This window comes from Psammomys obesus, unplaced genomic scaffold (assembly GCF_907164565.1).
Source record: "Psammomys obesus unplaced genomic scaffold, mPsaObe1.curated_primary_1811, whole genome shotgun sequence".
NCBI lineage: Eukaryota > Metazoa > Chordata > Mammalia > Rodentia > Muridae > Psammomys > Psammomys obesus.
In genome coordinates, this window is record NW_026591597.1 from 3,540,455 (window position 1) to 3,555,629 (window position 15,175).

Genomic DNA, 15,175 nt, shown 5'->3' on the forward strand with positions numbered 1-15,175 from the left:
GTATGTGTTTCTGTGTGATATATGTGTATGTGTGTGTGTTCGGGCATTCATGAAGAAGCGAAAGGAAGCTTAGGGGCATACTGCTCTGTCTATCTCTAAGTTATTCAGTTTAGAAAGGGTCCCTGACTAAACCTAGAATTAGGCTGGTAGGTTGCAAACCTCATCAATTCTCTTGTTTTTGCCTGCCACAACCCATGGATTTTTTTTTCTTTGAATCAGATCAAAACTCAGATTTTACTTTTGCAACAAGCCCCCTGCCAACTTTCCAGTCCCTACCCTCTTAATTCTTCTGTTTAGAATTTATTTTATTTTTTGTTATGCTTTTTATTTTTGATATTATTGTATTACATCATTTGCCCTTTCTTCTCTCAATTTTGACTCATATTTCTTAGATAATAAAATCAGAGAGTGCCATAGCCTTAAAACATATTTTATTGTTACTGAATATTTTGCTTTGTTTTACTAATTTCATGAGGAATATTTTCAAGTATGCTTACAACTTGAAACAATGACATCATGAACACCTACATGCCCACGATTTAAATCCAACAGGCATGATATTCTATCATACTCAACCATTGCTATGTTTTAACACCTCCAACATTCAACGTATAGTATTTTATAACAGTTCATTTAAATATTGCAAATGTTGGTACCTCCTTCCTTTTCTGTCGAAAGAGGTAGGATGCAGTGATTGCTTCATGCTCTTGGTTTATCACACAGACATTTAGCTCAAAGTCTTGGATTTGCAAATTTTACTGGTCATTGTCTTGATATATAAAACTATCTAGCTCTCAGCCTTCCACCTCCAGGTAATGATTGCCTTTCAGTTTTCATTATTCACACTGATAGACTTTACCATTACTGACTTTTTTACAACTACCTTGTTTGTATCCAAGAATCACAACACACACACACACATTCACAAATCATCTGTTTAACTAGAACTTCTACAGACACTAGAAACTTAAGGTGGACTTCCACAGAAGTTGCCTGCTGTTTCTCAGGGCTGTATTTTATCATTCCAGAGAAATGATAAAATTTCTCTGTCTACTGTCTACTGATCTACTGAAGGCTGTATCCATCTAGCTTTTCTCCTCTTCCATTCTTTCAAGGTTCTTTTCAGGGCTTTCCTAAGCATTGTTTATCGCCACACAACCAGTACACAAAAGACAGGACAAAAGAGTAAGTAGTACTATTCTTATATTAAGACAACTATTAAGACAAATTGGAGAGAGCAGGATGTAACATTTCTGGTGTCAACCAGCCTGGAATGAATTAGAAAATGGGTGATGTTGAGAAAGGCAAAAAGATTTATGTTCAGAAGTGTGCCCAGTGCCACACTGTGGAAAAGGGAGGCAATCATAAGATGAGACCCATCTCCATGGTGTTTTTGGGTGGAAGACAGGTCAGACCGCTGGATTCTTCTACACAGATGCCAACAAGAACAAAGGTATCACCTGGGGAGAGAATACCCTGATGGAGTATTTGGAGAATCCCAAAAAGTATATCCCTGGAACAAAAATGATCTTCCCTTATCTTAAAAAGGCTTCCACTGCCTTATTTATTACAAAACAAATGTCTCATGGCTTTTAATGTGTACCATAATTTAATTCATACATCAAAATTCAGATCATGAATGACTAACAATATTTTTGTTGGACAGTCCCAATTTTAGTAAAACTGACTTAAGTAAAAGTGACTAAATAAAGTGGATATGACCCTTTTTAAAATAACAGTCCAGTTAAATATAGACTATCACTGCTCTCCCTTTCTCAAGATAAGATTGGACTTACATAGTAATGTTCTACTTTCCACAAAGATGGGGGTGTCACATCAAACCTATTAAATGGTTTTGTACTTAGATTTATATAAATGGGCATCTGAATATGTTTAAACACTGGGAAAACTCAGTCTTATTGTCTCAGAAACAAGAAGACTCACCTACCTGTGTTTCAACTTGTGCTCACTGGTCTGTTCCAGGCAGTGGCTAAACGTCAGTAAGCAACTGTCTTTCTTGATGATGCTGTTTTATTTAGAATTCCCTATGCCAAGGATGCTTCCCTTTTACCACTGAAAGGCACTGACTGTGGTTTGTGTAAGATATCAAATAAAGAGTATTTAATACTTAAAGAAAGACAACCCAAGTCTGTATAGTAGCTAAGTAAATTTATATAGGTTCCTTTGTTATCCATAAAATGTGTAAAAAAATACAATGGGACTAAAATAGTAAGAAATGAGAAAATATATACATAGTCTGTCATATTATATGCTAAAGCTCTCCATGAACCCTAGCTACTTATAATAACATCTAAATTGTTTCAACATTTCTCCTACTTCACATTAACTCTAAATAAAGTTCTTACCAGATTAGTGGCAATAGGAAATCTCAGAATTGGTGGTGGATGAGTAGAAGGAGAGGCTAACCATTTTAACTCAATATGGAGAATAGTCACTTTAACTAAATTTCTTTTATCTATTGAAAATAAGACTCCTAGAGGTAAGAAAGGAGTACCAGGTATGCACTGATTTTCAGCAGGAACTGTTCTGGTTTTTCATAAAATTTGACAGTCCTACTTAAGAATGTAATTTTAAATCTATTAATTTCACTTCCTGATTAACATTGCAACTGAAAAATAATCAAAATTAATGAGCTTGCTTTGCACAGAAATGCTGGTTTTATGAATGTCACAGGTGTTCGGGAAATTGTTTATTTTGTCAAAAGCCTTTGTTGGACAAGGAGATGGAAGAATAATGATTTTTCTACTATCAGGAGTTAGGGCTGCCCTGTCAGCATCCAGTTCAGAGATGTAAGAGCCCCCCAAGCCATCTGCATATAGGTCAATGGTTCTCAGCCTTCCTACTGCTGCAACCCTTTAATACAGTTCCTCATGTTTTAGTGACTTGCAACCATAAAATTGTCTTGTTGTTACGTGGTAACTGCAATTTTGCTACTGTTAAGAATCATAATGCAAATATCTCACAGGCAGGATATCTGCTTTATGACTCTTATGAAAGGGTCTTTCAACCCAAGGGGGTCATGACCCACAGAAAACATGTGCTCTAGGAGCATACTTTTACCAAACCTGTGGTTACCCAGCACACCTAGCATAGTTAGGAATCTCAGGAACCGCTGCCTCTGTCAAGCCATATCTGCCTCCCTGACAGCACTGGTCACAGATACATAAAGAGGCTTCCAAACCCTCTGCCTCTGTGGCAGACATCTTCACCCTGCCTGTATATGATCCTAACTGGTAGTCAGTCCTTCTGCATCTTCCCCCTCATGCATTCTTTCATTGTTCCATTAGCAGCAGGCAAAAGCAAGGAAGAGAGCCACAGTCTTCTGCCTCTGGGCGTACTTTCACTCCTCAGCAAGCTCACAGAAGCCAGACAAGGTAGAGACTAATAAAACAATAGTGGTAAAGCCACATCACTTCCCTCTGCCAAGTGTGTTCTTCTGCCCTGAGCACCACAAGAAGCTGCATGATATAGTCTGTCTACATCTGTCACTCATGCACAACACTCTTCAAACACCCCAGCTTGTGAATTTAGAGGCCACAGATCCCTAGCATCAATCACTCTCCCACAATGCTTTATGAAAACAGGCTCTGAAGGTTAATGGGCATGTGAACCTGCTGCCCCGCTACAACTCCTTGCCACACAGTACTCACTCTAGTTTATGAAGTCAGAAGCTATGATCTATTCTGAACAAATCCAAGATCACCTACACCATCCATTATCAATGCCAAGTTCCTCCACACTGAACTTTAAAGAGCTCTGAGCCCAGTCAAGACATGTGAAGCAGATGGGATGCTAAGCACCATTCACCCACTCAACTCCACTGTGACAAAAAGTCTCAACTCACTCCAGATATGCAAATACCAATATACAAACACTACTGACAAGAAAAATCAAGATAAAATATTTTCTCCTCAATCCTCATTCAGAAAGGCAAATGGGATGGACCTTGGAAGAGGGAAAAAACAGGGAACAGGACAGGAGCTTACCACAGAGGGACTCTGAAATACTCTACCCATCAGGGTATTAAAGCAGATGCTGAGGCTCATAGCCAAAAATTTGGCAGAATGCAGGAAATCTTATGAAAGAAGGGGAAGTTAAAAAGACCTAGAGGGGACAGGAGCTCCACAAAGAGAGCAACAGAACCAAAAATTCCAGGCCCAGGAGTCTTTTTAGAGACTGATACTCCAACCAAGGACCATTCATGGATATAACCTAGAATCTCTGCTCAGATGTAGCCCATGGCAGCTCAGTCTCCAAGTGGGTACCCTAGTAAGGGGAACAGTGGCTGCCTCTAACATGAACTCAGTGGCTGGCTCTTTGATCACCTCCCCCTGAGGAGGGAGCAGCCTCATCATGCCACAGAGGAAGACAATGCAGCCAATCCTGATAAAACCTACATAGACTAGGGTCAGCTGGAAGGGGAGTAGGAACTCCTCTATCAGTGGCCTTTGGGAGGGGCATGGGAGAAGAAGAGGGAAGGGGGGTAGTTTGGGGAGGGAATGAGGAAGTGGGCTACAGCTGGGATACAAAGTAAATAAACTGTGGAGTGGGGCCAAGATGGCAGCACCGGGACAACACTTCTCCCTGTCTGAGATGCGGGACAACACTCTCCCTGCAGCGACCAGGAGACTGAACTCTGGGCCCTAAAAGTACAGCGATCCTGTTTCCCAGGTGAGGGGAGGCTCCCACAGTGTGGGAATCAGTCAGGCCTCTCCACTCTCGGGCCTGATAGCCAGAACCCAGAAGAGATCCCAGGTAACGTTGGCTTTGGGTCTCCAGGCTAGAGCCACACTCCTACGTGTCCCAATCACTTTCCCAGGCTGATTGCTGGGCACAAGGGTGCCAGAGACTGAGAGTCCTAGCTGCAAGAAAACCCCATGGGGAAGGAAAGTTGCAAGACTGATCATGGGTCATCCAGTCTTTCACTGGAAGGTCTCCCTGACCTCAGGTACCTGCTGCCATCACAACTGAGCTCCAGCCGCACGCGGAGAGCAGCTGTGCACCCAGCTCAAAATCCCTACTCCCTCTTCAGAGGAGGCAGGAGGGTCCAGCAGAATCTGCCACAGACCACATTGTCAGTACCCCAACCCGAGATCGGGGCTGAGAAAACCCAATCCTTTTGGGCACTCCCCCAAAAGCCGCTATAAACCTGCCAGGAAGGATAAAGAGGTGCACAGCAGCTTCACAGTGCCGGGACCACAGTGCTGCCAGCTGCTCCTAGCAAACAAACTTCAGCTCGGGATCTGGGACTGTGGTCATTCAACACATCCTGAGACTTTCCCAGGTCCAGCGTAATAAGGTCTAGCACCAAGTCCTATCACCAGCGGCCCCCCGACCCCTGGCAGAGAAACCCCAGCTCAGGATGGGGACTGAGAAGTCCCAACCCCCTGAGCACTCCCCTGGCACTTCCCTGAGAGCACCACCATAAGCTTGAGCTAGCACCATAAGCTTTCCCTAGCAGAGGGGAAGGTCAGAGGGGAAGGACAGAGAGGCAGCCTGCCACAGGACACAGCACCCCCTCTCCAGCTCACCCAGCGGCCCCTGGCAGAGAAACCCAAGCTCTGGATCTGAGGACAATCAACCCTACCTGGTATTCTCTCAGGAACAGCAAACATAGGTTCTACCACCAGACTGTTTCTGGCAGAGAGATCTGGGCCCGGGATCTGGGATTGAGAACACTCAACCTAACTCTTTCCCATGCTACCCCGGGACCAGTCAACATAACCCCTCCTGGCAGAGGGAAAGGACAGAGAGGCAGCACACAGGAAAGGTGGACACCGAGTCCTGCGGCCACAGTGCCACAGAGCTGACTGTTAGCCTACCCGCGCATTTTCCGCAGCAGGAACAAATCGGAGAGAAGAGAGCAAGGGGAACCCCTGTGCATTCTAACTGGTCCTGCAAGAGAGTGAGTGAGCCTTCTAGGGAAAGTTTGCCTCAGACCCAGGGCCTCTCCACAGAAGCAACCAGAAGAGATCCCTGCCACCCACACCCCTAGTGTGGGCATCATAGGGATTCTTGGAATAGCAACCACAACATTGAAGCCTCTGCGTTGTGGGCCCACCAGTGTAATCCAGGAAAACAATCCCTGGATCTTTGACAGACTGCATAATAGTGGCCTGCAGGCCACTGCAATAGTCAAAGAATTCGTGCATGCACACTGCATCTGCAAAGAGCGCATGCGAATAGCACCAGTGTCACATTCCTTACTTAGGCAAAACTGAAACCATAATGCACACTCCCAAACCAGTGAACCTCTCTCATCTTCCTGAAAAAAACAGTCCAGAAAACAGAAAGAGATGATCATAGCCTGAACTACAAACTAAAGGAACAAACAGTGAGGGTTATAAATAACCAGATGACTAGAGGCAGACGTAAGAACACACCCAACAAAAATCAGGACATAATGACCTCACCAGCAACCCCACAAAACAATGGACACTTCAATTCACTAGATATACAAGAAAGCGACCTCAAAACTATGTTTCTCCAGCTATTAGAGGCCCATAGAGATGAAATGAACAAAGTCCTCAGAGAAATAGTCAAAGAAATCGAGACGAACCAAGAGGAAACAAATCGAGCTCTCAGAGAAATGACCATGAAAATTGAGGCAAACAGAGAAGAAATGAACAAAGCTCTCAAAGAAATGTCTACACAAATGAAGGCAAATAAAGAAGAAATAAACAAAAATCTCATAGAAACACAGGCAATTATAGCCAAATAAGTAGAGGCACAATTAGTGATACATAGAGAGGAAACGAACAAAAAAATAGAAGCTATCATTGAAAAGCAGGACTTCACATTCAAAAAGATGAAGGAAATGGTGCAAGACATGAAAACAGAATTAGAATCAATAAAGAAAACACAAATAGAGAAAAACCAGGAACTGGAGAGCATAGAGAAAAGATTGGGAACTACAAAAGTAAGCATCACCAACAGAATACAAGAGATGGAAGAAAGAATCTCAGGAGCTGAAGATACACTTGCGCAAATTGACACATCTCTCAAAGAAAAAATAAAATCAGAAAAGTTCCAAACACAAAACATCCAAGAAATCAAGGACACCATGAAAAGACAAAACCTAAGAATAATAGGAGTAGAAGAAAAAGAAGACATCAGGCTCAAAGGTCCGGGAAAATATTTTCAAGAAAATTATAGAAGAAAACTTTCCCAACTTAAAGAAGGAGATGGCCATAAACATACAAGAGGCCTACAGAACACCAAGTAGCCTAGACCAGAAAAGAAATTCTTCACGTCACATCATAGTCAAAACACTGAACCTACAAAACAAAGAAAAAATTCTAAAAGCAGCAAGGGAAAAAGGCCAAGTAACATATGACGGTAGACCTATCAGAATCACACCAGATTTCTCAACAGAAACTATGAAAGCCAGAAGGGCCTGGACAGAAATCATATAGTCCTTAAGGGACCACAGATTCCAACCCAGACTACTATACCCAGCAAAACTTTCAATCAACATAGACAGATAATTCAAAATATTCCATGACAAAACCAAATTTAAACAATATCTACATAGTAACCCAGCTCTACAGAAGTTACTAGAAGGGAAACTCCAAACCAAAGAAAACAACTACATCTAAGGAAACAGAGGAAATAGATAACTACACAACAACAACAACAACAACAACAAAACAACAAAAGAATACAAGCAATGAAACTCAGTGACACCACCAACCCCACATCAAAAGTAAGTAACAATTGTTGGTCACTAGTTTCTATCAACATCATCGGACTCAACTCCCCAATAAAAAGACACAGACTAACAGAATGGTTGCGGAAACAGGATCCAACATTCTGTTGCATCCAAGAAACACACCTATGCAACAAAGATAAACATTACCTCAGAGTAAAGGGCTAGAAAAATGTTTTTCAAGCAAATGGTTCCAGAAAACAAGCTGGAGTAGCCATCCTAATATCTAATAAAATAGACTTTCAACCCAAGTTAATCAAAAAAGATAAGGAGGGCCACTATATTCTCATCAAAAGAAAAATCCACCAAGAGGACATCACAATTTTGAATATCCCCCTTAATAGTGGGAGACTTCAACACTCCACTCTCACCAAGGAACAGATCAACTAGACAGAAAACAAATAGGGAAATAAAAACACTTACAGAATCCCTGTATCAAATGGACCTAATAGACTTCCACAGATCTTTTCATCCAAACTCAAAAGAGTATACCTTCTTTTCAGCACCACATGGAACCTTCTCCAAAATAGACCATATAGTTGGTCATAAAGCAAGCCTCAACAGATACAAAAAGATTGAAATAATCCCTTGTATTCTATCTGACCAAATGGACTAAAGCTGGATCTCAACAACAGAAATAACAAAAAGCCGACATGCACATGGAAACTGAACAACTTGTTACTCAACGACAGCTGGGTTAAGGAAGAAATAAAGAAAGAAATTAAAGACTTCCTAGAATTCAATGAAAATGAAGGCACAACATACCCAAACTTATGGGACACATTGAAAGCAGTGCTCAGGGGATAATTTATAGCACTAAGTGCCTGCAAGAAGAAATTCGTAACATCACATACAAACAACTTAATGGCCCAACTGAAAACCCTAAAAAAAAAAAAAAAAAAAAAAGAAGCAGATACACCCAAGAGGAGCAGACGGCTGGAAATAATCAAACTCAGGGCTGAAATCAGTCAATTAGAAACAAATAAAACTATTCAAAGAATCGATGAAACAAAAAGCTGGTTCTTTTTGAAAATCAACAAGATAGACAAACCCTTAGCCAAACTAACTAAAAAACAGAGAGAATCTATCCAAATCAGCAAAATCAGAAATGAAAAGGGTGACATAACCACAGACACTGAGGAAATTCAAACAATCATTAGGTCATACTACAAAAGCCTATATGCCACAAAATTTGAAAACCTAAATGAAATGGACAATTTTCTTGATAGATTCCATCTTCCAACATTAAGTCAAGATCAGGTAGAAAGACTGAATACCCCTATATCCCCCAAGGAAATTGAAGCAGTCATTCACAGTCTCCCCACTAAAAAAAGCCCTGGGCCAGATGGTTTCAGCGTGGAATTCTACCAGTCCTTCAAAGAAGTGCTAACTCCAATTCTCCTCAAACTATTCCACAAAATAGAAACAGAAGGTACATTACCAAACTCATTCTATGGAGAGACAGTCACCCTGATACCTAAACCACACAAAGACCCAACAAAAAAAGAGAACTTCAGACCTATCTCTCTTATGAACATTGACGCAAAAATATTCAATAAAATACTTGCAAACCGAATCCAAAAACACATCAAAGATATCATCCACCATGACCAAGTAGGCTTCATCCCAGGCATGCAAGTGTGGTTCAACATATGGAAATCCATCAATGTAATCCACCACATAAACAAAATGAAGGAGAAAAACCACATGATTATCTCTTTAGATGTTGAACAAGCATTTGACAAAGTCCAACACCCATTCATGTTTAAAGACTTGGAGAGATCAGGGACACAAGGCACATATCTAAACATAGTAAAGGCAATATACAGCAAGCCTATAGCCAACATCAAACTCAATGGAGAGAAATTTAAATCAATCCCACTGAAATCAGGGACAAGACAAGGCAGCCCACTCTTTCCATAACTCTTCAACATAGTACTTGAAGTCCTAGCCAGAGCAAGAAGAAAAGTAAAGGAGATCAAGGGGATACAAATAGAAAAGGAAGAGGTAAAAGTGTCACTATTCGCTGATGATATGATAGTATATATGAGCGACCCCAAAAATTCAACCAGAGAACTCCTTCAGCTGATAAACACCTTCAGCAAAGTGGCAGGATACAAAATCAACTCAAAAAAATCAGAAGCCCTCCTGTATACCAAAGACAAAATGGCCGAGAAAGAAATTAGGGAAACAACACCCTTCACAATAGCCACTAACCACATAAAGTACCTTGGGGTGACACTAACCAAGCAAGTGAAAGACCTGTTTGAGAAAAACTTCAAGTCTCTGAAGAAAGAAATTGAAGAAGATCTCAGAAGATGGAAAGATCTCCCATGCTCATGGATTGGTAGGATTAACATTGTGAAAATGGCCATCCTGCCAAAAGCAATCTACAGATCCAATGCAATTCCCATCAAAATACCAACTCAATTCTTTACAGACCTTGAAAAAAAGATTCTCAGCTTCATATGGAGAAACAAAACCCAGAATCTCTAAAACAATCCTGTACAACAACAGATCACCTTGAGGTATCTCCATCCCCGATCTCAAGTTGTACTACAGAGCAATAGTAATAAAAACTGCATGGTATTGGCATAAAAACAGAAAGGAGGATCAATGGAACCGCATGGAAGACCCAGAAATAAACCCCCACACCTATGAATACTCGATTTTTGACAAAGAAGCCAAAACCATTCAATGGAATAAAGACAGCATCTTCAACAAATAGTGCTGGTCCAACTGGATGTCCACATGCAGAAAAATGAAAATAGATCTATATTTATCACCCTGCACAAAACTAATGTCCAAGTGGATCAAAGGCCTCAACATAAAACCAGATACTCTAAATCTGTTAGAAGAAAAAGTGGGGAACAGCCTAGAACTCATTGGCACAGGAGACAACTTCCTGAACAGAACACCAACAGCACAGGCTCTAAGAGCAACAATCAATAAATGGGACCTCATGAAACTGAAAAGCTTCTGTAAAGCAAAGGACACTGTCATCAAAACAAAACGACTGCCTACAGATTGGGAAAGAATCTTCACTAACCTTTATCTGACAGAGGACTAATATCCAGTATATACAAAGAACTAAAGAAGCTGAAAAGCAGCAAACCAAGCAATCCAATTAACAAATGGGGAACAGAGGTAAACATAGAATTCTCGACAGAGGAATACCGAATGGCAGAGAAACACATAAAGAAATGCTCAACCTCATTAGCCATCAGGGAAATGCAAATCAAAATGACCCTGAGATTTCACCTTACACCCATCAGTATGGCCAAGCTGAAAAACTCAAGTGACAACACATGCTGGAGAGTTTGTGGAGAAACGGGAACCCTCCTCCATGGCTGGTGGGAATGTAAACTTGTACAACCACTCTGGAAATCTATCTGGCACTTTCTCAGACCATTAGGAATAGTGCTTCCTCAAGACCCAGTTATACCACTGCTAGGTATATACCCAAACTTTCCTCAAGTACACAAAAGGGATACTTGCTCAACCATGTTTATAGCAGCTTTATTTGTAATAGCCAGAACCTGGAAACAACCCAGATGTCCATCAACGGAGGAATGGGTACAGAAATTGTGGTATTTTTACACAATGAATACTACTCAGCAATCAAAAAGGAGGAAATCATGAAATTTGCAGGCAAATGGTGGGATCTAGAAAAGATCATCCTGAGTGAAATATCCCAGAAGGAGAAAGACAAACACGGTATATACTCACTTATATAGACCTACAAGATATGATAAACATAATGAAATCTATACACCTAAAAAAGATAATCAAGAGAGCCGACATGGGGAAAGATGATCAATCCTCATTTAGAAAGACAGATGTGATGTGCATTGAATGTATGACAGGAATCTACTGAGGGCAATTGAAAGACTCTAACTAGCTGTGTTTTCAAAACAGATACAAAGACTCATGACCACACCTTCCGCAGAGTACAGGGAATCATTTGAAAGAAGGGGAGTTAGTATGATGGGGAAAGGAGAGGAGCTCCACAAGGACCAAATATATCTGGGCACAGGTTCTTTTCTGAGACTGACATGCAACCAAGGACCATGTATGAATATAACCTAGAACCTCTGCTCAGATGTAGCCTGTGGTAGCTCAGTAACCAATTGGTTTCCCATAGTGAGGGGAACAGGACTATTTCTAACAGGAACTCAATGACTGGCTCTTTGGCCTCCCCGCACCCCAAGGGAGGAGCAGTCCTGTTAGGCCACAGAGGAGGGCTTTGCAGCCAGTCCTGAAAATACCTGATAAAACAGGATCGGATGAATGGGGAGGAGGTCCCCCCCATCAGTGGACTTGGAAAGGGGCACGATGGAGATGAGGGAGGGAGGGTGAGATTGGGAGGGAATGAGGGAGCGGGATATGGCTGAGATACAGAGTTAAAATGTAACTGAGAAGAAAAAAATAAAATTAAAAAAACTGTAATTAATGAAAAAATAAATAAATTTAAAAAATAATAATTATATATATTCATACATACACACATAGATATAAATAAACTCAGGAATGAACTGTAAGAGAATGTAATCTATGGAGTCAATTCCAAGCAAACAATCAGCTGAATGAATGAAGAATATCAATTCAGGATTGAAACTAGAAGTCATCAAAGGCCTAGAAATCCTCAAACTGAAATGATATTAGAAATAAAACTTAAGTAAGTCAAATAAAAATCTCACTGTAAACTTCAACAGGAAATGAGTCTTACAGCGGTCAATTCATCAAATTTTAAAGATAATACAGAGGAATTAGATCACTCAATTAAAGTCAATGACAATTTTCTTAAATATATGAATGAATGTAAAAGATCTGTGGGACACTATGAAAAGACCAAATTTATGAATTTTGGACATGAAAGAAGAAGAATCTTATGCCACAAACTTAGATAGTGTTTTCAATAAAATCGTAGAAGAAAATTTCACAATCTCTGAAAGAGATGCCCAGCCATGCATAAGAGGCATAGAGAACATCAAATGGCCAGTACTGAATCAGAAATACCAGGTGATACTGTACTATACAAAACTAACAAAGGGTACTTATACCTTCAAGCAAGAAGGCTTAAGTCATATATAAAGACAGCTCCATCAAAATAGCATTGTTACTCATGAAAACACCAAAAACTAGAAGCACTTGGCGCAACAAAAGTCTTTCAAGACTAGATATACTTGCAGCCAAGATTTATACACTCAGCAAAACTATTTGTCCTAATACCAATAAAAAAAAGAGAATGATGAACATTCTTAGATGCAGAAGGAATAGAAAACAATGAACATATGTGTGAATAAATGCATAATATATATGCATATGATAAATGTGTTCATGTGTGTTAGTGTGGGTGATAGGAGGTTACAAGATAACTCTGGATATCAGTAGTGATCTTCCACCTAGTTTGAGACAGGGTTTATTTGTTGTTCACTTATTCATACACCAGGCTATTTGGCTTGAGTATGTCTAGAAATTCTCCTGCCTCTATATACCATTTCACCATATGAGCAATGGAATACAAACAAACAATACTGTACCCAACTTTGGATTCTGGAAATTTGAACATGGGTCCTCATTCTTACATAGCAAACATGATACTTTCCGATCCACCCATCACTTATTTTCTGTTATTTATTTATTTATTTATCTACCTATCTACCTATTTATTTATTTATTTATTTATTTATTTATTTATTTATTTATTTTATTTCCACACAGTCAACACTATTTTTTCTAATTGATTTGATATCACTTCTTGAAAGCATCCAGTATATTACAAACTTCTTTTTACTAACTTGCCATAATCCCTGAATAATTCTAATTGTTCTCATCAATTTGTGGGAAACTTCCACAACTGTTTATAGCTTCATCCACAAAGTATTTCATAAACTCATCAGTTGCAGCTTCAATGAATTTTATTTTACAACAGTAGTGAAAAAAATCAGTAGCCCTCCTATGTACAACAGACAAATGGGCTGGGAAAGAAATTAGGGAAATAGCACCTTTCACAATAGCTACAAAAGACATAAAATATTTTGATGTAACTCTAACCAAGCAAGTCAAAGACTTGTATAAAAAAAACTTCAAGTCTCTGAAGAAAGAAGTAGAAAACGATATCAGAAGATGGAAAGATCTCCCATGTTCATGGCTCGCTAGGATTAACATAGTAAAAATGGCCATCATACCAAAAGCAATCTACAGACTCAATTCAATTTCCATCAAATTACCAACACAATTCTTCACAGACCTTGAAAGAAAATTTCTCAACTTCATATGGAAAAACAAAAAAACCCAGAATAGCTACAATTGTCTACAATAAAAGATCTTCTGGCGGTATCTCCATCCCTGATCTCAAGTACTACAGAGCAACAGTAATAAAAAAAAAAAAAAAAAAAAAAAACTGCATGGTACTGGCATAGAAACAGACTAGTGGATCAATGGGATTGAATAGAAGACCTAGAAATAAACCCAAATACCTATGGACACCTAATTTTTTACAAAGATGACAAAACTATACAATGGAAAAAAAGATAGCATCTTCAACAAATGGTTGAATGGTTCATCATCTGGTCTAACTAGATGTCAACATGTAGAAACATGCAAATAGACCCATATATATCACTCTGCACAAAGTAAGAGTACAACTGGATCAAAGACCTCAACATAAAACCAGACATACTAAACATCTTAGAAGAAAAAGTGGGAAAGAGCCTCGAACTCATAGGCACAGGACACAATTTCCTGAACAGAACACCGACAACTCAGGTTCAAGAAAGTACAAATAATAAATGGGATCTCATGACACTGAAAACTTCTGTAAAGCAAAGGACACTGTCATCAGAAAAAAATTCCAGGCTACAGATTGGGAAAGGATCTTCACCAACCCTACATCGATAGAGGGCTAATATCCAGAATATATAAAGAATTCAAGAAATTAGATGCTGGCAAACCAAATAATCCAATTAAAAAATGGGATACAGAGCTAAGCAGAGAATTCTCAACAGAGGAATATAGAATGGCAGAAAAGCACTTAGAGAAAGGCTCAAAGTCCTTAGTCATAAGGGAAATGCAAATCAAAACAAATCTGAAATTCCATCTCAACACCCATCAAAATGGCTAAGATAAAAAAAACTTGAGTAACAACACATGCTAGAGAGGATGTGGAAAAAGGAGAAACCTCCTTCATTGCTGGTGGGAGTGTGAACTTGTACAACCACTTTGGTAATCAATCTGGTAATTTCTAGGAAAATTATGAATACTGCTACCTCAAGATCCAGCTACACCACTCTTGGTCATATACCCAAAAGATACCCAACCATGCAATAAGGTCATTTGCTCAACTATGTTCATAGCAGTTTTGTTTGTAATAGCCAGAATATGGAAACAACTTAGATGTTCCTCAACAGAGGAATGGATACAGAAATTGTGGTACATTTACAC

At 39.7% G+C, this 15,175-nt stretch overlaps 1 protein-coding gene and 1 pseudogene across 1 annotated transcript in view; one reads left to right on the forward strand and one right to left on the reverse strand.

Moving 5' to 3' along the window:
- Gabrb2 (gamma-aminobutyric acid type A receptor subunit beta2) overlaps positions 1-15,175 on the reverse strand; it is a 229,793-nt gene that overhangs the window by 138,672 nt on the left and 75,946 nt on the right. The window lies entirely within an intron of this gene.
- LOC129679501 (cytochrome c, somatic-like) lies at positions 1,282-7,013 on the forward strand (annotated as a pseudogene).